This window comes from Hemitrygon akajei, chromosome 25, assembly GCF_048418815.1.
Source record: "Hemitrygon akajei chromosome 25, sHemAka1.3, whole genome shotgun sequence".
NCBI classification, from domain to species: Eukaryota; Metazoa; Chordata; class Chondrichthyes; order Myliobatiformes; family Dasyatidae; genus Hemitrygon; species Hemitrygon akajei.
The window spans coordinates 28899024-28924243 of NC_133148.1; the positions used below are offsets into that span (position 1 = coordinate 28899024).

The 25220-nt window shown below is 47.9% G+C and overlaps 1 protein-coding gene across 4 annotated transcripts in view; it reads left to right on the forward strand.

Annotated features, from left to right (window-relative positions):
• Positions 1 to 25220, forward strand: part of rasgrp4 (RAS guanyl releasing protein 4) — a 218056-nt gene that overhangs the window by 74992 nt on the left and 117844 nt on the right. Inside the window, exon 1 of one of the 4 annotated variants that reach the window (XM_073029258.1) lies at positions 17975 to 18102. The exons of the other annotated variants lie outside the window; for them this stretch is intronic. The gene's annotated coding sequence lies outside the window, so the exon portion shown is untranslated. Of the gene's footprint in view, positions 1 to 17974; positions 18103 to 25220 lie in introns of those variants that run through there. 4 annotated transcript variants of the gene reach the window in all.

Below are 25220 nucleotides of genomic sequence, written 5' to 3' on the forward strand. Positions count from 1 at the left end.
AGGGCCTGGACCCCCGCTGACCTGATTCGGCCTGTACGTAACCTTTACGATTCGGCCTGGTGCGTAAATCATTGTCCAAACATCGGATTCAATCACGTTGATACGCTCCGGGCACTGGACTCCCGCCGCCCCAATTCAGCCTACACCAGACCTTTCTAATTCGACCATGGGATTCAGTCCTGGGATCTTACTCTGCTCCAGCGTGCCTGGACACTTGCACACAGAGTCTGGCACAATAGACACATAGAGGATTAAAAATCTTTACGTTATGTTTCCATTCAAATGTGCAATGTGCATTTATAGTAATTCACCAATTTCCACATCCTAAAGCTGTCAATTTGAGAAAAAACCAGTATGTGGGCACTGCGGGAGAGGACAAAATCCTCTCGTTTATTGCTGGTGGAACTGAACACAAACAGAGTCCGTCTACCGCACAGCGTACACTATCAGTCTCCTCACTTCGGGAAGAGGGGTAATAGTTTAGCCGCAGGTCAGAGAGGGTTTCCTGGACCGTTACCCAAAGTGGACAGACTGTCTCAGAAGGAAAGATCGGACAGGCTGGGCTGATACCCGCTGGGCTCCAGAGCAGCGAGAGGGAAGTTCACTGGGAATTGAGGCAGCGGGCATATCAAAGTGACTGAATCCGTTGTTTAGACGAAGATTTAGGTGCGGGGCCAGGTTGAAAAGGTCAGGGTGTCGGGGCCCCCAAGGTGAGGGTCAGGCCGGTTCAGTTCGCTCTCTGCGACATTCACTTGGCTCCACGCAGAACTAAGGTCCACGGCCACGTTCTCTGTGTGGACTTCAGTTCAGAATGCTATTTATTCTTTGCACGATTTGTTTTCTTCCCCCTCTGCACATCGGGTGTTTGACGGTCTTCTTTTTCATAGTTTTTTTTTTGGGTTTCTTTGTTTCTTGGGCGCCTGTTAGGAGACGAATCTCAAGGCTGGATAATGCATACGTAGTTTGATAATAAACATACTTTGAACTTCGAGTGATAAAGGACCAGTTGCCCCGTATTAACATGTTGGCGGGTTTCTTGGAAATCCATAATTTGGGACCTGGGCTCGGCAGCCGGTCATGTCCCATGTGGTGGTGAAGAGCAGCCTCCAGCTGAGTTGCTGACGGGGGCATTTCGGAGGGCAGCTAGGGGTCAACCCACAGAGTGGTCAGGAGACAGAGCGCGAATGGGAATTTTGGAAGTGGAAATGGTTTGTTAGTGTCACATGCACCAGTAAACTGTGAAAAGTTTATCTTGCGTACTGTGGAGGGGCCCATGATTCGAGTCGCTGCCCTCGGAAGAGCTGCTGGATCTCAACGCTCTCGAGGATGTTATTGAAATTCTGAGATCTACGGATTGGACTGAATTGACTTTAATTCTTACATCCTTCAGGTACATGAAGAGTAAAAATTTTTATGTTATGTCTTCATTCAAATGTGTAGTGTGCATTTATAGTAATTTATAATAAATAGTATGTACAACAGAACAGTCAATGTAACATAGAAATACAGTTGTGTCAGCGTGAATTAATCAGTCTGATGGCCTGGTGGAAGAAGCTGTCCCGGAGCCTGTTGGTCCTGGCTTTTATGCTGTGGTACCGTTTCCAAGATGGTAGCCAAGATGGTAACAGTTTGTGGTTGGGGTGACTCAGGTTCTCAATGATCCTTCAGGCCCTTTTTTCACACTTGTCTTTGTAAATATCCTGAATAGTGGGAAGTTCACAACTACAGATGCGCTGGGCTGTCCGCACCACTCTCTGCAGAGTCCTGCGATTGAGGGAGGTACAGTTCCCATACCAGGCAGTGATGCAGCCAGTCAGGATGCTCTCGATTGTGCCCCTGTAGAAAGTTCTTAGAATCTAGGGGGGCCATAGCAAACGTCTTCAAACGTCTGAGGTGAAAGAGGTGCTGCTGTATTTTTCCACCACACAGCCGGTACGTACAAACCAAGTGAGATGATGTGGATGCTGAGGAACTTAAACCTGTTCACCCTCTCAACCCCAGATCCATTGATGTCAATAGGGGTTAGCCTGTCTCCATTCCTCCTGTAATCCACAGCCAGCTCCTTTGTTTTTGTGACATTGAGGGAGAGGTTGTTTTCTTGACACCACTGTGTCAGGGTGATGACTTCTTCTCTGCAGGCTGTCTCATTATTATTTGAGATTAGGCCAATCAGTGTAGTGTTGTCAGCAAATTTAATTAGCAGATTAGAGCTGTGGGTGGCGACACAGTTATGGGTACACAGAGAGTAAAGGAGAGGGCTTAGGACACAGCCCTGTGGGGCTCCTGTATTGTCAGAGGGGTGGAGGTGAGGGAGCCCACTCTTACCACCTGTAGGTGATCTGACAGGAAGTCCAGGATCCAATTGCACAAGGCAGGGTGAAGGCCGAGGTCTCTGAGCTTCTTGTTGAGCCTGGAGGGAGTTATGGTGTCGAATGCTGAACCCTAGTCCTAGAACAGCATTCTCACATAAGCATCCCTCTTCTCCAGATGTGTAAGGACGGTGGGTAGAGCTGTGGCTATCACGTTGTCTGTCGATCAGTTGTGTTGGTAGACGAATTGTAGGAGGTCCAGTGTGGGTGGTAGCATGCTGCAGATGTAGTCCTTGACCAGCCTCTCAAAGCATTTGCTTATTATTGAGGGGAGTGCGACAGGATGCCAGTCATTCAGACATGTTACCTTGGTCTTTTTTGGTACAGGGACAATGGTGGATAATTTGAAGCAGGAGGAAACTCTACACAGGGGAAGGGAGAGATTGAAAATTCATATTGGCCTCTTGCAGTTGTATGCCTCCTTTCGTGTTCTCCACCATTCTTTCTTGTTGCTGATTGGCAGGCTGGGGGCTTGGGGTTTGACGTTGCTTCTCCATGTGGGGGATCTGCTAGTTTTTGGGTGAGGGACGGATTGGGGGGTGGAGTTTGTGAGTTTTTTACTTTTTCTTTTCATGCGGGAGTGGGGGGGAATTACAACTAGAGGGCGGGGGAGGGATTCTTCCATCGTTTTTCTGTATTTCTTGACTATCTGGAGAAGACGAATCTCAGAGTGGTATTCTGCATACCTAATTGATAATAAAATGGACCTTTGAACCTTTGTTCATACAGAGCATTTCATTGCACTGTGAGAACTATGAGGTGGTGCTCGTGGATCTTTTGTGATCTCTTGTTCGTTAGTTCTGTATAAACCCGTCCAACGTTAGTGGCGTTTCGCTGGGCTCTTGGGTTGGAGAAGCCACTTCTCCTCAGGGCGAGGGGATAAAGCTGGGAGTGAATTCTGTGTCATACCCACTCTGACCGGTGACACATTGTCAGCAGACGCCCAGTGAGGTCACAGTCATAGAGTTACCGTGTCCCACAGCAGAGATACGGACCTTCGGCCTATCAAGTCAATGTTCAACGTAAAGTGAAACGGGGACACCTCTTTTTCCTTTATTAGGGAGAGAGAGAGCCTGTGGTCTGTCGAATTACCGGATGAACGTGTAGTTGTTGGCGTACTGCAAGCCTGTGTCTTTATTGATGCTTTGCTGCACGCTCGAGTTCTCAGTGGCAGACGCTGATGCTTTTTGCTGGTGGGGGACGGGGAGTCGTTGCCTTGTTGCTGTTTATGCGTGGGAGGGGGGAGTTGGGGTTCTAACATTTAACTGTCATTCATTCTTTGGGCCACTCCTCTGTTTCCGTGGATGTTTGCATATCTCACCATACACAACCCCGAGATTCGTTTTCTCGTGGGCACACTCAACAAATCTGTAGAAGAGTAAGTTGGCGCATGGCCAAATGGTTAAGGCATTTGTCTAGTTATCTGAAGGTTGCTAGTTCGAGCCTTGGCTGAGGCTTGCATGTGTGTCCTTGAGCAAGGCACTTAACCACACATTGCTCTGCGACGACACCGGTGCCAAGCTGTATGGGTCCTAATGCCCTTCCCTTGGACAACATCGGTGGCGTGGAGAGGGGAGACTTGCAGCTTGGGCAACTGCTGAACTTCCATAAAAAAACCTTGCCTAGGCTTGCGCTCTTACCAAGGTGCAAATCCATGGTCTATCGAGACTAACAGAGGCCTACACTACACTACAGAAGAGTAACTATAACAGGATCAGTGAAACTCCACCCAACTGGGGTGATCAACCAGAGTACAGAAGAGATCAAAATGTGCAAATGCAAATATAAATAAATAGCAATAAATAACGAGAACATGAGATGAAGAGTCCTTGAAAGTGAGTCCATTGGTTGTGGGAACATTTCAATGATGGGGCAAATGAAGTTATCCCCTTTGATTGATGGCTGAGGGGTAATAACTACTCTTGTACCTAGCAGTGTGAGTCCTGAGGCTCCTGTACCTTCTTGCTGAGTAATGTATTCTGTACTAACCATGAATCTACAATTTCCACCAACACTGTGTCCGCCTGATTCTAGCACTCACCCATACAAGAGAGGTATTTCACCGGAGGGCATGCAATCTCCACCTAGACAGCACAAGTGGCTGGGATAGAACGTGGGCCGCTGGGTCTGTGAGGCAGTGGCTATTCAAGCTGTGCCACCATACCACGGATGTGTCATCCAGTGAGAAAATGGCCTTACTGGCCGCGTCAACAAAATTGCAGCAAATCTGAAATCAAATATAAATTGCTGGGAGATCAGATATCAATGCTGAGAGAGAAACCCAGTTCACATTTCAGGTTTGGCAGCCTTTTGCTTGCAAAAAAAAAATTAGATAGGTATATGGACAGGAAAGGAATGGAGGGTTATGGGCTGAGTGCAGGTTGGTGGGACTAGGTGAGGGTAAGCGTTTGGCACGGACTAGAAGGGCTGAGATGGCCTGTTTCTGTGCTGTAACTGTTATATGGTTATATTCCAAGTCTAATGAAAGATCATACAGCCCTCTGCAAAAATCTGAGGCACATATGTATAGCTAGCGAGCCTAAGACTTCTGCACGGTACTGTAGTAATTTTATGTATTGCGCTGTACTGCTGTCACAAAAAAAAACAAATTTCATGACATCTGTGAGTGATGATAAACCTGATTCTGATATGGGTCTCTGTTGTGGACTGAGAGTGGGAAGGGGGCAGGGAGAGGGGAATCATGGTTGGGGAAAGGGGTAGGGAGAGGGGAGGGGAGGGACCAGAGAGACATTCTGTACCGATCAATAAACCAATTGTTCGGAATTAAATTACCTTACCTGGGGTCTCAGGGCTGGGTGTGCCTACACCTGCTCCACCCACCCCTTGAACTCCTTCTCTGCCACCTATCCCACACCCCACCCATTCCCAGTACCCTTTTGATCCCGCCAGATTTACAAAGTCGCTCTCCACTCCAGGTTGACAAATGCAGTACTGTGCAAAAGTCCTAGTCGCCCTAGCTTCATGTATCATGCACAACACACTGGAGGAACTCAGCAGGCCGGGCAGCATCCGTGGAAACGAACAGTCAACATTTCAGGCCGAGACCCTTCGTCAGGACTCAAAGTGTTGAGTTTCTCCAGCGTGTTGTGCGTGCTTCTTTGACCCCAGCATCTGCAGAGTATCTTGTGTTTACGTCTAGCTTCATGTATGTACCCAGTTCTGTGTGTGACAAAGCAAAAAGCTAGAAATACTCAACTGGACAGGCAGCACCTGTGGAGCAAGAAACAGAGATAGCAATTCACATCTCAGCCTGTCTTTCTCCCTCGATAGATGCTACCTGAACATTTCCAGAGCCTTCTGCCCTTTCTAATAGTACCAATTGGCTCAGTTTAGTGAATGATGATAAAGATTAACAGCCCTTCAAAGGCGGAAACGGCAAAATCCTTCACATTCCTGGGCACAAGAAGAAACGGGATGTGTATGTATCTAATCTATAAGAAGGCTGGGCTTGAAACAATCGATTTGCTGATTAGGTTCGCATGTGCCGGGGAATTGTCAGTCGAACTTGAAAGCTCTAGCTGATTAGAAACAGAACTTGGCTGCGAAAGTAAGGGCCAATGAGACGGTACGCTGAGGAGCTGAGAGAGTCTGGGCTGCAGCCCTTTGTGTGTGTGTGGGGGGTGGAGAGAGAGAGATAAACACTTTCCTCAATCCTACCAGCAGCCAAACGGCAGGCAGAGAGAGAGCAAAGTGCTGCATTTAAATCACTTCACTCAAACGGTCAGCCAAAGTCTGAACCGCTGATGCTGAGAACGTTGGCACATGGAGAATCCGGCCAACGCCGCTGTATCTGACTCCGCCAGCTTGGCACTGTGCCCCACCATTGAAGTCCAACATGTCAGACACTTACAGAGCCTGCCGTTCGCCTCCGCTGTGGTGTGCTGCTCTGGACCTTAATCACCAGTAAGTACGAAACTGTGAATTCGGCAGGTCAGGTAATGCCTATGGGGAGGATTGAAGAGACAATGTTTGCAGGCCGAGACCCTGAATCGACCCCTCGATTTTGTCTGTGTCTGTCTGGAGTTCCAGCGTCTGCAGGACCTCTTGTGTTGGCAGAAGTGTTAACGTCTGAAGGTTAGGTGCGTGTCAGGGTGAATCTGCTTGTGTTTGAGGCCCTCAGAGTTCAGGTCCGTTCAGGTTCTGGTCTCGGAGCGGCGGGTGTGGGGTGCTGACCACTGAGGTACGCAGTCTGGTGGGTGCAGAGTTCTGATTACTGATTTATACGGGGGTCGGGGGGTCCTGAACACAGGCGGAAGTCCAAGCAATCATACGGTGCAGGGGTGCTTAGGAAGATTTGCCTGGCCTCCCTGTGACTGCTCGGGGTTTCCCACGGGTGCTCTGGTTACTAAGTTGCCCCTAGAGGGAGTATGGGTGGGGCGGGGCAGCACGGTAGCAGTTATCACAGCGTTTCACAGAGCCAGCAACCCGGGTTCAATTCCCGCCGCCGTCTGTAGAAATCTGTACGTTCTCCCCGTGCGTTTCCTCCGGGTGCTCCGGTTTCCTCCCACAGTCCAAAGACGTCAAATGGTCAATATAAGTTGTCCCGTGATCTGGCTAGGGGTTGCTGGGTGGTGCAAATTGAAGGGGCGGGACCAGTGGTCCCTCTAATTCATAATGACCGGTGTGCCCAAAAATCTTGTGTGCTGGCAGTTTCTCTGCCCAGTGACAACACCCTTGCGCACTGAATAATTTCCTCAATATAAACAGTGTCAATAAGACAGTTCTAAAATCTGCAGACAAATCATCGCAAACTCCACGTTGACAACACCGTCCGCATCAGAAACTGAGAAAGGCAATGCGATTGTGTACGATTGTGAAATACACTTAACATGCTGACGGGGTAGAGGGTGACAACCTTTTGTGCACAGTTTAAATCCCTCTGTGCGTTTGTAACAAAAGATGTGCACGCGCGCACACATACACACACCTCAGAGGCCAGAAAAGTCTGTTTTGCGATGTATCTCTAAATAAATAAAGGGCATGGGGGTGGAGGGAGAGAGGATATGTTACAGGGAAACTGTGGACGAGGGATTGGTGAATACCGTGGCGGGCCGGCATGGACACAAAGGGATGAATGGCCTCTTGTCTGTTACAAGCAACCTAAAGTAGGAAATGAAGTGTATGAGAGAATGGATGTTGTACAGAACCCAGATGGCATGGGTTCCCCGTCAGTCTCTTCAACATTGCTCATCCAGCAACTCTACCCTGTATTCGTGCAGGTCGGCACAGCTTTGTGGGCCGAAGGGCCTGGATTGTGCTGTAGATTTTCTACGTCTTTCTAAGTCAGGATTCACTTCCCGTATATTGGGAGGAGGCTGAGGCAGAGGCCGAGCTTCCCCAGCTACGTTGGAGAGGGTTTTCAGCAAATGACAACAAGCAGCTGTGACTCCTGTCCTCCTGTGTCCGCTGCAGGTGAGGACGACCTCCAGCCCCTATGCCAACATAGTGCCGACACCAAAATCACCACAATATATACTGTATGTGCCTAAGATCTTTGCTTGTTCCTGCCCTGCCAGATTTATATCTGCATGACTCTGTTTTATTCCCCCCGGTTCAGTCCCTTCCTACCTACATCTGCGACACTCCACACGCTCTTGATCTTTACAACGACTTCAAGCTCCCCGGCCCTGGTCATCTCATTTTCACTGTGGATGTCCAGTCCCTATGCACTTCCATCCCCCATCAAGAAGGCCTCAAAGCCCTCCTCTTTTTTATGGACACCAGACCCAACCAGTTGCACTCTGCTACCGCTCTCACCCGTCTCGTAGAACTGAGCCTCACTCCCAATAACTTCTCCTTTGACTCCTTCCATTTCTGTCAAACAAAATGTGTAACCATGGGCACTCGCTTGGGTCCCAGATCTGCCTGCCTTTTTGGTGGCTACGTGGAACAGTCTCTGTTCCAAGCCTACGCCGATGTCACTCCCAAACTTTTCCCATGCTGCATTGATGACTGAACACGTGCATCCATGAACTCAATGACTTCATCAACTTTGCATCCAACTTCCACCCTGCCCTCAAATTTAGCTGGTCCACTTCCGACACCTCCCTCCCCTTTCTCGACTCTGGAGACAGTGTATCCACTGATATCTATTATAAATCCACTGATTTTCACAGCTTCCTGGACTAGACCTCTTCCCACCCTGTCACTTGTGAAAAATGCCATCCCTTTCTCTCAATTCCTCCGTTTCTGCCACATCTGCTCTCAGGATAAGGCTTTACAATCCTGCTTCTTCAAAGAAAAGGGTCTTCCCTTCCTCCACCATCAACGCTGCCCTCAACCGCATCTCTTCCATTTCACGCACGTCCGCCCTCACCCCATCCACCCCACCCGGGATAGGGTTCCTTTTGTCCTCGCCCACGATTCCACCAGCCTCCGCGTCCAGCACATAATTTTCCATAACTTCTGCTATCTCCAGTGGGATCCCACCACCAAGCACACCTTTCCCTCCCCCCCCACTTTCCGCTTTCTGCAGGGACTGCTCCCTTCGCGACTCATCCGTCCCTCCCTCCTGGCACTGATCCTTGCAAGCGGAACAAGTGCCGCACCTGCCCCCAAACCTCCCTCCTCACGACCATTCAGGTACCCAAACAGTCCTTCCTGGTGAGGCGGCACTTCACCTGTGAGTCTGTTGGGGTCATCTACTGTACCCGGTGCTCCCGGTGTGGCCTCCTGTATATCGGTGAGACCCGGCGTAGATTGGGAGACCGCTTTGCCGAGCACCTACGTCAGAAAAAGCGGGACCTTCTGCTTCATAAGTACTGAATGCCTTATTACAGAACTGCTGACGGTCAATGGCCTCTTCTGCCATGATGAGCCCTCACTAACACCTTATATTCCATTTTGGTAGCGTCCAACCTGATGGCACGAACATCAATTTCTCGAACTTCTGGTAATTGCCCCCCCCTTAACCATTCTCCTTTCCCATTTCCCTCTCTCACCTTATCTCCTTACCTGTCCCATCACCTCCCTCTGGTGCTCCCCACCCCCTTCCATGGCCTTCTGGCCTCTCCTATCAGATTCCCCCTTCTCCAGCCCCTCATCTCTGTCACCAATCGACCTCACCCTTCCCCCTCTCCCGATTTCATCCATCACCTACTGCCTTGTAATTCTTCCTCCCCTCCCCCAACTTTTTTACTCTGACTTCTTGACAAAGTTCTCAGCCCGAAACGTCGATGGTTTACTCTTTTCCATAGATGCTGCCTGGCCTGACGAGATCCTCCAGCATGCTGGTGTGTTGCTCTGAATTTCCAGCATCTGCAGATTTTCTCTTGTTTGTGCCCAACTCTGTCTGAAGCTGTGACGTGTCCATTTCCCTGAAGCTCCTATTCTTTGATGCTCTATACCTCAGGGAGTCCAGCTCGTCCAGGCGGTCATGGGACGGCCGCGAGTAGGGCAGCACGACAGCGTAGCCGTTAGCGCATTCGCTTCACAGCTCTTGGGGTCGTCGATCGGGGTTTGATTCCCGCTACAGTCTGCCACGCGTTCGCACATTCTCCCCGTGACCGCACGGTCTTCAGTTTCCTCCTACAGTCCAAAGACGTACGGTTGGGGTTAGTGAGCCGCGGGCGTGGAAGCAGGGAGCGCGGCGACACTTGTGGGCTGCCCCCGGCACAATCCTCGGATGCAACACGACGCATTTCACCGCGTGCGTTGGTGACAAAGCTAGTTTTTCCTTCTAATCTTTGAGAGGAGCAGTGGCTGAACACACTTGCTGTGTTATTTGATAGTCATTTGGACTATCGCCAGCTTCGTTACCCTACGAAGGGTATGTTTGAGAAGGGTGCCGAAACCTTCATGGGAATACTGTATACACAGGTTAATATAGATAGGCAGCCATGATGGAATGGTGAGCACACTCGATGGGCTGAATGGCCTAGTTCTTCTACAGTACAGTACTGTGAAACAGTCTTAGGTGTGTATATATATATAAATAATACCTATATATACTATGGTGCCTAAGACTTTTGCACAGTACTGTGTATTATGTATTTCCAGTTATCAAATAACCATTGAATGAATGAATGATCTTTATTGTCATTATACATAGATACAATAAAACTCTGTTTGGCTTCCTCTCAGGCAATCAAACAAAGCGGTAGATAAAAACAAGACAGTAATAGAAAAACAGTATTAAATAGATAAGTAGCAGAAAATAAGTTGCAGCAGCACCAGAATATCACTCAGGACTGTAGTAATTTTATGTATTCTGCAAAAAAAACAAATTTCATGACACACATGAGTGATGATAAACCTGATTCTGATATGGGTCTCTATTGTGGACTGAGAGTGGGAAGGGGACAGGGAGAGGGGAATCATGATTGGGGAAAGGGGAAGGGAGAGGGGAGGGAGCGAGAAGCACCGGAGAAGCATTCTGTGACGATCAGTAACCAATTGTTTGGAATCAGATGACCTTGCCTGGTGTCTCAGGGCTGGGTGTGTCTACACCCGTATCACCCCCACCCCTGGCACTCCTCCTCTGCCACCTGCCCCACAGGATCTGCTTTGCTCCCGCCAGATCTACAAGCTCGCTCTCTGCTCCGCATTGACGAAGACAGTACTGTGTAAAAGTCTTAGGCACCCCAGCTTTTTATGTATGCCTAAGACTCTTGCACAGCACTGTACGCCTTATGGTCTTAACGCTGAACTGCGGGAAGTGTACAAATCTATGTCGCAGTCTTGCCTCCTTCACTTAGTTATTGTGCTCAGGGTGCATGTCTATTCTATACTGAAGTGCTGCTTTCAGCATGTTGCTGTGCCACAGGACTGCCTTCAATGTAGATAGCTGCAGTACAGGACTGCCTCCAATGTGCGTGATTGCAGAACAGGACTGCAATCAGCGTCAGCTGGATTACAGTGGACCGTTGATGCTGGGTGTCTGTACTGCCGGGCTGGTGTTGCTGTACGCTGTATATCCCCGTGTTAGGTTGCTGCCATTACTACCTGCGTCTCTTGTGAAGAACGGACACTGGTGCATTTGTGTAGATTGCAGAACTGCCACTTTAGGAGCAGAGGAGGCGGATACGATAGGGTCTTTTATGAGGCTTTTAGATAGGTACATGGAGCTTAGAAAAATAGAGGGCTATGGGTAAGCCGAGGTAGTTCTAAGGTAAGGACTTGTTCGGCACAGCTTTGTGGGCCGAAGAGTCTGTATTGTGCTGTAGGTTTTCTATGTTTCTGTGTTTCTAAACTCCGCTGAGGCTGAAAATCCAAGCAACACACACAAAATGCTGGAGGAGCTCAGCAGGCCAGGCAGCCTCTATGGAAAAGAGTAAACGGTTGACGATTTGGGCCAAAAACCGTCACCAGGACCTTCAGAGTCCTGACAAAGGTTCTCAGCCCGAAACATCAGTAGTTTTTTATTTGATTTAATCTTTTTACTGTTTACTGCTCTTTACAGTAATTTTTTTGAAACTCATCATTTCATTATATTTGAAAGCATCTTCACTTTACAGAATTTTTTGACATGCGCCTAGGACTTTTGCACAGTACTGTAACTGTTCCTGAACCTGGTGGTGTGAGTCCTGAGGCTCCTGTACCTTCTTCCTGATGGCAGCTGCAGGAAGAGAGCAGGGGGTCCCTGATGCTGGATGTTGCCTTCCTGTGACGATGATTCGTGTAGGTGTGCTCAATGGTGGGATGGACTGGGCCGTATCCCACTAGTTTTTGTTGGATTTTCCATTCAAGGGAACTGGTGTTTCCATACCAGAGTGTGATGCAACCAGTCAATATACTCTCCACCACATATCTTGACAGAGTTTTAGATGTCATGCCAAATCTACGCAATCTTCTAAGGAAGTCGAGGAACTGCTGTGCTTTCTTTGCAATCCCACTGATGTGCTGGGCCCAGGACAGGTCCTCTGAAACAATGTCACCGAGGAATTTAAAGGTGCTGACCTTCTCCATTTCTGATCCTCCAATGAGACTTCCAACTGAAGTCAATAATCAGTCCCTTGGCCTTTCTGACATCGAGTGAGAGGACCACTCAACCAGATTTTCAATCTCCCTCCTATACGCTGATTCTTCACCACCTCTGATTCGGGCAGGGCTACCACCAGTGAGTACATGCCTGTACACAGGACTGTTGTCAAGTAGACATCCTTGTCATAGTGGTATACATGTCTACATTGAAGGACTATCTTCCCAGTTCCATTCCTCGAACGTACATCAATCAACAGTTAGTGGTCCCTTTATTCAGTATCTTCTCTGTCTGATAAAGTGGCCACTGAGTCTTTGTTTGTGGTCTTCTGCTCCTGTAGCCCGTCCACTTCAAGGTTCAACGTGTTGTGCAGTCAGAGGTGCTCCTCTGCAAACCACTGTTGTAACGCGTGGCTATTTGAGTCACTGTCGCCTTCCTGTCAGCTTGAACCAGTCTGGCCGTTCTCCTCTGACCTCTCTCATTTACAAGGTTTTTTCACCCACAGAACTACCACTGCTGGATGTTTTTTTGCTTTTTTTGCACCGTTCCCTAATAAATTCCGTTAACTCTTTCACGGCTGTGCGTGAAAATCCCAGGAGATCAACAGTTTCTGAGATACTCAAACCACCCCATCTGGCACCAACAATCATTCCACAGTCAGCTTCAGCTAGGTCATATTTCTTCCCCCATCCTGATGTTTGGTCTGAACAACAACTGAACCTCTTGACCATGCCTGCATGCTTTTGTGCATAGAGTTGCTGCCAGACAATTGGCTGATGGATATCCACAAGAACAAGTAGGTATACAGTTACACCTAATAAAGTGGCCATTGAGCGTTTATTAAATTCTGGCTGGGATCATTTCCCTTGGCACCTTGTCACTGGTCATTATTCGTTGAAGATGGGTGAGGTGGAAGGGGTGGGGGAGAGGAGGGGACCTAGCACCTCTACCATTTCTCACCCCCTCTTCCACCCTTGAGTTCTAGATCCGCTTCTCCTTAGCACAGTTTTATTCCAGGAACTAGATTAAGCCATTGAAAGAAAACACTAAGAACATCCTAACAACAACACACACAAAATGCTGGTGGAACACAGCAGGCCAGGCAGCATCTACAGTGAGAAGCGCTGTCAACGTTTCGGGCCGAGACCCTTCGTCAGAACATCCTACAATGTTTCGTATTTTGGTTCTGTTGTCACCGGAGAGACACTAAAGAGGATATAAAAGTGTTTTATTCAAACAAAAATGAGAAACAGGCATCATTTTGAGACACTCTTGGAGGAAGAGGCCTCCTAGCCCAGTATGACATGACCATTTTATATGCCAAAGGTCGAAGGTAACAGCAAGACAATTCTACACTTACAACTAGTCTTGTTAGTTATAATTAACCCTGTGGTCCTTCAATGCACTTCTGGTCCAACACTTCTGTCCAGGTCATGTCAGCCACTGTCACGGCATCTCTACGGCCATCTGCTGTAGGATCAGGACCATAGCTCACTGCTGAGGCCCAGCGGACCCGCACACCATTCCCTTCGCTGAACGCCCACCTTGCTGGCCCACAGCTCTGAATGTTCACGTTGCCAAATGACCCATACTCAAAATCTGTAACTCCCTTCAGCTCCTATACATTCCCTACTTCTGACATCTGCACCCCTCCCAATTTCCATCAGCTTCTCCAAATCCTACACTCTTCCCTATCTCCATAAACCCCTTCAGCTCTTACACCCCTCCCTATCTTCATAACCTCCTCAGCTCCTACACCCCTCCCTATCTCCATAACCTCCTCAGATCCTAAACCCTTCCTGATCTCCATAACCTCCTCAGCTCCTAAACCCCTCCTGATCTCCATAACCTCCTCAGCTCCTACACCCCTCCCGATCTCCATAACCTCCTCAGCTCCTACACCCCTCCCTATCTCCATAACTTCCTCAGATCCTACACCCCTCCCTATCTACATAAACCCCCACAGCCCCTACACCCCACCTCTCTCTAGCCCTCTCCACACTCAACACCCCTCCCTATCTCTGTAACCCCTTTTGGCCCCTCCACCCCTCCCTCTCCAGACCCGTCTCCCGTGATGTGCTGTGGTCACATTACAATGACAGCAAGTGCAACCTTTCCAAAGTTCTTCCAACTGGTCAATGATCCCATCTCCTTTGGACGGTCGAGGGCAGGGTGATGGACTTTGACAAGGTCCCGCGTGGCAGGCCAGTCAGGAAGCTGAGATCACGTGGGATCCAGAGTAAACTGGCCAATTGGATTTTTTTTTTAAATAATTGGCCTGTTGCCAGGAATGAGAGTGGTTGTAGTGAGCAGTTGTTTGTCAGACTGGAGGCCTATGACCTGTCGAGTTCCACGAGGTTCAGTGGTGGGACTCCTGATGTGCCTAAGACTTTTGTACAGTGCTGCACCTCTACTGTCTCAATTCAAGCATGTGAATTCACAAATTAACTAACTACGTGTAACACACACAAAATGCTAGTGGAACACAGCAGGCCAGGCAGCATCTATAGGGAGAAGCACTGTTGACGTTTCGGGCCGAGACCCTTCGTCAGGACTAACTGAAAGGAAAGATAGTAAGAGATTTGAAAGGGGGAGGGGGAGGGGGAAATGCGGAATGACAATAGAAGACCGGAGGGGGTGGGGTGAAGCTGAGAGCCGGAAAGGTGATTGGCAAAAGGGATACGGAGCTGGAGAAGGGAAAGGATCATGGGACGGGAGGCCTGGGGAGAAAGAAAGGGGGAGGGGAGCACCAGAGGGAGACGGAGAACAGGCAGAGAGAGAAAAAAAAAAAGGAGGGGGGAGAAAAACTAAATATATCAGGAATGGGGTAAGAAGGGGATAAGGGGCATTAACAGAAATTAGAGAAGTCATGTTCATGCCATCAGGTTGGAGGCTACCCTGCCGGTATATAAGGTGTTGTTCCTCCAACCTGACTGTGACTATGTGTACACCTATTACATTTCCCTGACCCTCCACGGACAGTGAAAGAAGAGAAAATGTAATACCCGTGATGAAAAGTCTAGGCTGACCAGGTATTCCTTGTGGTCCCAATGTGATCTCCATGTGTTTGACATCCGCACCAGTTGGTGTCTGGAGAGTTGTCACTGCCTGAGCTTCCAAAATCCTCATTTTTATCCCTTTTCCTTATCAGAGGAATCTATGATGTTCCAGTTTCATTGGCTCGTGGTCACCTGACTGGTGTGTTAGATTCCTATTGGATGTAGCCCAGGGCTACCAAGTAGTATTGGTTTATGGCCTTCACCTCAGCTTGCTGGCTTAGGCGATTCTTTTTGGTCTCTTCAACTCTTCAAACCAGGCAAGCTAGATCACCCAGACACTGGGCCCAGATGAAGACACACAAAACACTGGAGGAACTCAGCAGGCCAGGCAGCTTCTATAGAAAAGAGTAAACAGTCGACGTTTCAGGCTAAGACCCTTCTTCAGTCCTGGGAAAAAAGAGATGAGAAGTTAGAGTAAGCAGGCAGGGGGAATGGAGGAAGAAACACAAGGTGGCAGATGATATGTGAAACAGGGGGAGGGGTTCAAGTAAAGAGCTGGGAAGTTGATTGGTGAAAGAGATAAAGAGCTGGAGAAGGGGGAATCTGATGGGAGAGGACAGAAGATCATGGAAAAAAGGGAAGTGGGAGGAGCACCAGAGGGAAGTGATGGGCAGGTTAAGGAGATGAAGTGAGAGAGGAAGAGGGAATGGTGAAGGAGAGGGTGGGGCGCAGTTACTGGAAGTTCAAGAAATAGACGTTCCTGCCATCAGGTTAGAGGCTACACAGACGGGATATAAGGTGTCGCTTTTCCAACCTGAGCGTGGCCTCCTCACAGCAGTAGAGAAGGCCATGGACTGATGTGTTGCTGAGATGATGTTTACTTCTGCAAACCTACCACTTTATACAATAAACAGCTTCTTACCTGAGAATGACCTCAGGTTTAGCAGATCATTCTCAGAAATTCCCAGTGTCCACGTTCAAGTGCTCTGATTAAGTTGTCCCGGAACAAGAACCAGTTTATCAAACAGTTCACAAAATGGTGACTGCAAGGGCTGTCTCACAAAATGGCCGCCTCCATTCCTGTTCACAGATTGTACTTCTTTCTGGCCAATGATAATCACTGACATATAAAATTTGTTGTTTTGCGACAGCAGTACAGTGCAAAGCATAAAATGTACAATAAAAATTAATATATATAATTAATGGGTACATTGACCATTAAGAATCTGATGGCGGAGGGGAGGAAAATGTTGAATATGCATCTTCAGGCCCCTGTACCTACTTTCTGATGGTCGTTATCATGGTTATCCCTTGAGGTCGAGGATGATGGTCTTTGATCCGTTTCCACAGAGGGAAGACACCTGTGTGTGTATTTGTTTAACATGTACTTGACGTTGCACTCCCAGAAGCACACAATACTTCACAAATCAACCAACTGATTCCAATGGCATGGAAACCACGACGATTGGAGCTGATGGATTTGTTGCAGCCTTCATCCACCTTCACAGCCGGTAGTAATGAAAAGTAAGCATGGCCTGTGCTGTGGGAGTCCTTAATGATGGATTCCACCTTCGTGAAGTCGGCTTTGAAGATGGACTCAGTGCTGAGGAGGCTAGAGCCCGCGATGGAGCTGGCTGAGTTTACAACTTCCTGCTGTCCTTTTCCCGATCCCGTTCAGTGGCTCCTCCATACCTGACGGTGAAGGGTACGCGGACGGGAAAGCTTTAGGGTGATACAGGTCAAACGTGGAGAAGTGGGACTAGCTGAAGAAGGCACTACGGTCAGCATGGATGGCCTGATGAAGGGTCTCGGCCCGAAACGTCAACTGTACTTCTTCCTATAGATGCTGCCTGGCCTGCTGCATTCCCCCAGCATTTTGCGTGTGTTGCTCAGCATGGATGAGCTAGGTTGAAGGAACTGTTTACCTGCTGTATAACTCTGTGACTCTGACAGAGCCTCATAATGGATGCGAGGATGTGGAAAGTTATTCACCTGAGGAATCGTCTGTGGGTAATGTGCAGCCAGGATTCTCTGGATCTGGGACAGTGGTATCCAGCTGATTTATTGAGTCTCGTCAGAGGGACCCTTCCAAGAGGACCACAACCTTGTTGTTGGGTTTGGAGGCTTGCGAGCCTCAGTGACCTGGAGAGCGATGTTGGCTGGAGTCAGGGCTTTATGCTTAGGCTCTTAGTAGGGTCACATGCCAAACAGGTCATAGGGTAGAGGTCAGACTAAGAGTGGTGCATCAGTCCTCCAGGTTTGGGGTTTCAGCTCAGGGCTAACAACCCTGTCTGGTCAAAAAATAAAATTGTTACAGAAAGAGCAATGAAGAATCTTTCTACATCTGAGTGAGATAATATTCCTGAGACTTGCAAGACTGACAGTAGTGGAAACCAAGAGACAGCTACTGACAGAATGATAGAGACAGAGACCAGCAGCTTCCTGGGGAGTGAGTCAGTACAACGGAGGGACCTTGAAGGTCTGGGCTGGGGTGGGATGAGGTGGAGGGGTAGTGACGTTGGGCTGTATCCGAGTCTCGAGGAGCAGGTTCACTGCCCCCCACTATCACTTCCACATTCACTTCTCGTTCAGACTCATTTCTTTCCAATATACATGTCGACGGGGATTTCGCTTCCTGTTTGCGGAGTTCACTTGAGCGGAGGGAGGCGAGTGGGTAGGTCACTGGACTGGCAAGTGCGAGCAGCGCTCACAGTAAGCAGCTTTGCCCAACGTGAGGCGCGGTGCACGGACCACGGGTGCTACCTGCCAGCAGATTATGAGGGGTATAGATAAGGTAAACACGAGCAGGTTTTTTTCTACTGAAGCTGGGCGGGACTGCAACCGGTCATGTGAGTGTGGAACGAGCTGCCAGCGCAAGTGGTGGATGCGAGCTCGATTTCAATGTTTAAGAGAAGTTTGGATAGGTACATGGATGGGAGGGAGGTGGATGGCTATGGTCCCGGTGCAGGTCGATGGAACTAGGCAGCTGAAATGGTTCAGTATAGTCTAGATGGCCTGAAGGGCCTGTTTCTGTGCTGTTCTTCTCTGAGTAAGTGTAAGGAGAACTGGTGGTGGGAGAATGGGTAGAGGGGTATTGATGAACAGAAGATGGGGGAATGTGATCGCACCGAGGGCTGGCATAGACTCAATGATCCAAATAGGCTCATTTTATCTTGCCAGATATGGGGGGTATTATAGTCCTGGGAGTACTAGTTCTGCATTCCCCTAAGGTTAACTTGCAGTTTGAGTCAGTTGTAATTCATGTGTGTTCACTTCGAGAGGACTGTTAAGGTCAGGTCTTTACCAGGAGCACACAAAATGCCCAGCAAGTCAGGCAGCTTCTATGGAGGCTGCATCTGTAAGGGGGTCTCAGACTGCATCGTTAACTGTTTATGCCCCTGCGTAGATGCTGCCTGAATTGCTGAGTTCCTCCAGCATTTTGTTCAAAGTTTAAAGTAAGTTTATTATCAGAGTACATAAGTGTCGCCACATACAGCCCTGAGATTCTTTTTCATGCGGGCATATGTAGTAAATCTATAGAACAGCAACTGTAAACAGGATCAATGGACAGCAAATGCAAATTGTATACATTTCTCTGACATTAAATGTACCTATTGAACCTATTGAAATATAAATAAATAGCAATGAAGAATGAGCATGAAATAACCAGATAAAGAATCCTTAACGTAAGACTATCGGTTGTGGGAATGTCTCGATAGATGAGTGTTGTTCAGGAGCCTGATGATTGAGAGGTAGTAACTGTTCTTGAACCTGGTGGTGTGAGTCCTGAAGCTCTTGTACCTTCTACCTGACGGCAGCAGCGAGAAAAGAGCACGGCCTGGGTGGTGAGGATCTTTGATGATGGAGGCTGCTTTCCTACGACAGCGTTTCTTGTGGATGGGCTCAATGGTCGGGAGGGCTTTCCCCATGATGGACTGGGGTCAAATCCACTACGTTTTGTAGGATCTTCCCCTCAAACGCATGGGTGTTCCCATATTCTGTGTGTGTTGCTCCAGATCTCCAGCATCTGCAGAATCTGTTGTGCTTATTGGGTGCTTTGTAAGGTGTGGGTCAGGCTGCATTTGGACTATTGTGAGAAATTTTGGCCCCTTATCTAAGGAAAGGGAGGGTTCAGAGGAGGTTCACAAAAATTATCCTGGGAACGAAAGGCTTAGCGTATGAGGAGCGTTTGATGGCTGTGGGCCTGAACTCGCTGGAATTCACAAGGCGGAGTGGTGGATCTCATGGCAACCTAGCGGATACTGTAAAACCTGGTTAGAGTGGTAGTGGAGAGAATATTTCTGTTAGGGGACTATAGGGATGTCCTTTTAGAAATGACATGAAGAGGAATTTCTTCAACCAGAGTGTGCTGAATCTGTGGAACTTTTTTGCCCAGATGACTGTGGAGGCCAAGCAAGTGGGTGTATTTAAAGCAAAGATTGATAAATTCTCAAATGGTACAGGGGGTTAAGGTCATGGGGAGAATGGGGTGGAAAAAGATGTCAGACACGATTGAATGGTGCAGCAGAGTGATGGGCCGCATAGCCTAATTATGCTCTTATATCTTATAGAATGTGCCATGGTGTTTATCTCTGGAGTTTCATATCAGCAGCGTTTAGTACTGACCTCACACCGCCCCCCCTCCCCCAAAGTAAAAGACAAAGCGAGCTCTGCCTCTGAGGCATATGGGAAACGTCACAAGAAACGGAAAGTGAAGCGGAGAGGTTTAAGGAGGGAGCTCCGGAGCTCGTGGCTCAGGCATGGACAGGGCAAATCGGGGAGCTACTGAAGCCTGATTCAGTGGAGCCGGGAGTTCCCAGCAGGCCGCATTGCCAGAGCAAGGATGTGAAAACCAGGGCTGACAGCTAGCGTTTTGAATCTAGCTACGTAGAATTGGGGAAGTGAAAATTTCACTTCTGCTGCCTGAAGCCACCGGCTCTCCTTCAAGACGTCTTTAACCCTTGACACATACCGTCGGCCCGCCCGAGATAGCAGCAGGTGTGGGACCTGGGCCCAGTATCACCGTGGCCCGGAGAAGCGTGGGGAGCGCAATGCTATGGGGTCTGGCTGCTGCCAGAAGCAAACCATACACTCGCACAGGAAAGGAGGCCATTAGGCCCATCCTGACCTTGATAGCTCCCTATTCTTTCCTAAAAAAAACTGCAGGTTAGGGGTCCTTACTCAGTCCCCCACAAACTACGTTCCAACCCCTTCCCCACCCTCCAGTGGCCATATTAACTTGGGAGACCTGAGAATGTAGCACAATATCTGGGTGGCGGGGTGAAAATCTGTCTCTAACCAAAGGAGGTGGGGTTAAGGCTCTCCTTACCTCTGCCGGCCTGCAGGTCACACTTGGGCGAGGGTGCTTAGCCCCGTGATCAGGATCACGTGAAACCACGAGAGCAGGTGGTGGATGGTCGTATGAACGGCCGGTGCAGATCACAAGTCCTGGTTATGTGACCAATTACGCCAGGCAGACAATCTCTGAAGAGTATTTGTAGCAGCCGTGTGTCTGCTCGCCATCTGCATTGTATTGTGTGTCGCGCGTTTATTATGGTAACCAGTCACATGAGTGGGGAGGGGCATTGTTAAAGCAAAGGGAATAAGTCATGCATTCATGCTTTGTTCGTGGGAGTTCGGAGCGGGGAACCAACGGATGTCATCTCTTTTGTTGACCGCTCAATTGCGCTTAACTTGCACTTGGAAACTGTTAAGTTTCCTGCTTCAAGATTGTATGTTTGTTAATTGCTAATAAAGAGTCAAATGCATATCTGTGACATTTGGAGCAATCATTATTTGAGCTGAAAGGTGCGTCACACGGGTACAACAAATCCATGGGGGTCGCCAGCGGCGGCAATTGGTGTGGTTAGAATTGGCTGCTGCAGTATTGATAGTGACTGGGATCACTTGTCTTGTAAAGACACTAGCCAGAAGAAGGCAACGGCAATCCACTTCTGGAGAAAAATTTCCCAAGAGGAATCACAGTTAAAAACCGTGATCACCCAGATCATATGGCATGGCGCATAATAGTGACACTTGCGCAAAGGGATCTTTTGTCTTCGCTGGAGGACTGTAGAGACACGGGGAGCAGGGAGACCACGAGAGAGAGGTGAACAAAAGGATGAAGATTTTAAAAGTGGGACTTTATTTTGCATATTGGATGTTTGCCAGTGTTTGTTAAATATAGTTTATCATAAATTCTATTATGACACCACAATTGTAGGCCGTATCTTGGGTAATGATGAGTCTGAGTACAGAGAGGAGATTAAGAACCTGGTGGCATGGTGCGAAGACAATAACCTATCCCTCAATGTCAGCAAGACAAAGGAATTGGTTGTTGACTTCAGAAGGAGTAGCGGACCACACAACCCCATCTACATCGGTGGTGTGCAGGTGGACCAGGTCAAAAGTTGCTCGGGGTGAATATCACAAATTACCTGACTTGGGCTAACCAAGCAGAGTCCACTGCCAAGAAGGCCCACCAGCGCCTTTACTTCCTGAGAAAGCTGAAAAAATTTGGCCTATCCCCTAAAACCCTCACTAATTTTTATAGGTGCACCGTAGAAAGCATTCTTCTAGGGTGCATCACAACCTGGTATGGAAGTTGTCCTGTCCAAGATCAGAAGAAGCTGCAGAAGATCGTGAACATAGCGCAGCACATCAGACAAACCAATCTTCCATCCTTGGACTCACTTTACACCACACGCTGTCGGAGCAGTGCTGCCAAGATAATCAAGGACATGACCCACCCAGCCAACACACTTTTTGTCCTACTTCTCTCCAGGAGAAGGTTCATGAACTTGAAGATTCGTACAGCCAGATTTGGGAACAGCTTCCTTCCAACTGTGATAAGACTGCTGAACGGATCCAGACACGGATCTGGGCCGTACCTTCCAAATATCCGGACCTGACTTGCACTATCTTACTTTCCCTTTTGTATTTTCTAATTATGATTTATAATTTAAATTTTTATTATATTTACTTCGGTTTGTACTTCAGGGAGCGCGAAGCGCAGGATCAAATATCACTGTGATGATTGTACGCTCTAGTATCAATTGTCTGGTGACAGTAAAGTAAAAGTAAAGAAAAAAAGTAAAGTTCTTGTATTCCTGTAACTGCTTGAAAAAAAAATGAACCCCCCCCCCCCCAGGTTGGATCCTGTTATGGTTATTATTCTATAGATTTATTAAGTATGCCTGCAAGAACATGAATCTCAGCGATGTATATGGTGACATACATGTATGCACTTTGATAATAACTTTCAAAGTTCAAAATTTAAAGTCAATTTTATTATTGAAGTACATATATGTCACCATATATAACCCTGAGAATCATTTTCTGTGTGGGAATACTCAACGAATTCATAGAAAAGCAAGTATAGCAGGATCATTGTAAGATCACGCAGTGCAGAAGACAACAAACTGTGCCAGTGCAAAAAGAACGAACTGTCCCCGAACCTCGTGGTGTGAGTCCTGAGGAGCCAGTGTGGATGAGAAAGCGCTGAGGTGGTGGGTGGGAAGGGACGAACAGTCTGCTTTAGAAAGGACAGTGCCCTGCTCTTGGTTAACCTCATCTACTAGAGTAACATTAATGAGACAGAAATTGACTCGGGAAAGTCCCCTACTCTGTTGTGTCCATGGTAGAGTTATAGATTATTATCGTGCCTGAGGAGATGACACCATATAGAAACATAGAAATCTACAGCGCATTACGGACACTTCAGCCCACAGTGTTGTGCCAATCATGTAAACTACTCTAGAAACTGCTTAGAATTTCCCTACCGCATAGCCCTCTATTTTACTAAGCTTCGTGTACCTATCTAAGAGTCCCTTAAAAGACCCTATTGTATCCGCCTCCACCACCGTCTCTAGCAGTGCATTCCACAAACCTACCATTCTCTGTGTGAAAAATGTACCTTTGATATCCCCCTTGTACCTACTTCCAAGCACCTTAAAACTGAGCCCCTTCGTGTTAGCCGTGTCAGCCCTGGTCATCTTTACTTTATTGTCACCAGACAATTAATACTAGAGTGTACAATCATTTTGATTGTATATTGTATTGTATATATATATATAGTATCAAATATCATTCAGATATTTGATTCTGCGCTTCGCGCTCCCTGAAGTACAAATCGAAGTAAATACAATAAAAATTTAAATTATAACTATTAATTAGAAAATAGAAAAGGGAAAGTAAGGTAGTGCAAGTCAGGTCCGGATATTTGGAAGGTACGGCCCAGATCTGGGTCAGGATCTGCTCAGCAGTCTTATCACAATTGGAAAGAAGCTGTTCCCAAATCTGGCTGTACGAATCTTCAAGCTCCTGAACCTTCTCCCAGAGGGAAGAGGGACAAAAAGTGTGTGTGGGAAAAAGCCTCTGGCTATCCACATAGAACCATAGAACATTACAGCACAGAAACTTTTGTCCTTTTGGCTGTGTCGAGTCATGATCAATGCCCCTCATCTTATACACCTCTATCAGGTTCCCTCTCACCCTCTGTCGCTCCAAGGAGAAAAGGCCGAGTTCACTCAATCTATTCCTATAAGGCATGCTCCCCAATCCAGGCAACATTCTTGTAAATCTTTTCTGCACTCTCTCTATAGTATCCAATTAACCCACTAACCTGTACGTCTTCGGAATGTATATGGGAGGAAGCAGGGGCACCTGGACGAAACCTACGCGCCAAAGGTACAGCGTACAAAATCCTGACAGACGGCAGCGGAATTGAACCCGGGCGCTGTAATTGTGTTACACTGCTGTGCCACACCAACTTGAGTGTTTGTGGGATAGAGTTGTCGCTGACGATGCCAGCATTTATTGCCCCTCCCCATTTGCCTCTGAACAGAGCAGACAGCTATGTGAAGCCTCCCTGAGGTCCCTGAGCTTTGGAGCGGCAGAAGCTGGAATAAAGGGCCAGCGGGAGTAGAGTCTTGGCTTGGCGTCGCGCTTGTGATCTGCGCCCTCCGTGCTCAGGGCGTACGCGGTGACATCAGAGGCCGCCACGGCATCACTTGCAGAAGCCGCGATGAGTGTGCGGGGGCCGCGAGTACCCTGAGCCCTCCGTGAGGACAGTGAGGATGAAGTCTTTGTCTTTTTAAATCTTTCTATTATTATTATTATCCAAAATACAAGAGTACATCGAAGTAACACTTACAATGTCTCAAAAGTGGAAAAAAACGACATTAAGGATTGAAAAAAAAGAGAAGAAAAGAAAAAAAAACCCTACTAAGGTGAGAAAAAAGTGAGAAAAAAAAGAACCCATCAAGTGTTCAACCCCGGAGCCACGGCATCATACAAAAAAGCTTCTAAAGATAACCATCAAACCGCCAGCAAGAAAGATTATGCCAAAATTTACAATTAGATCGTGGAGGAAATCTACCAATTAACTCAAATGGTAGTAGCCAGCAAACGAACCCCATCTTTTCTCAAGATCAAACATAGGTTCGAAGGTTCGACTTCTAATTTTCTCCAGATTAAGACATGGCATCACTTGAGAGAACCGTTGTGACGGAGTGGGAGCCGACGTATTCTTCCACTTCAACAGCATGGCCCTCCAAGCTATCAATGTAACAAACGCAATAACATGTTGGTCAGACACAGAAATACCACAGATACGAAGTCCTTGTCTGGTCCTATTCACATAGACTCTGGGCTTTATAGTGGAGTCCGTCTGCTCCCAGGAGGATTCAACTTCCTTTATATTTATTTACTTAGAGACATAGTGCATTAACAGCCATTTCTGGCCCAATGAGACTACACCCATGTGACCAATTAACCGGTACGTCTTTGGACCGTGGGAGGAAACCGGAGCACCCGGAGGAAACCCACACGGTCACAGGAGGGAGGGGTGATCATACAAACTCCTTACAGACGATGGTGGGAATTGAACCGGGGTCTCAGGCACCACAAGGC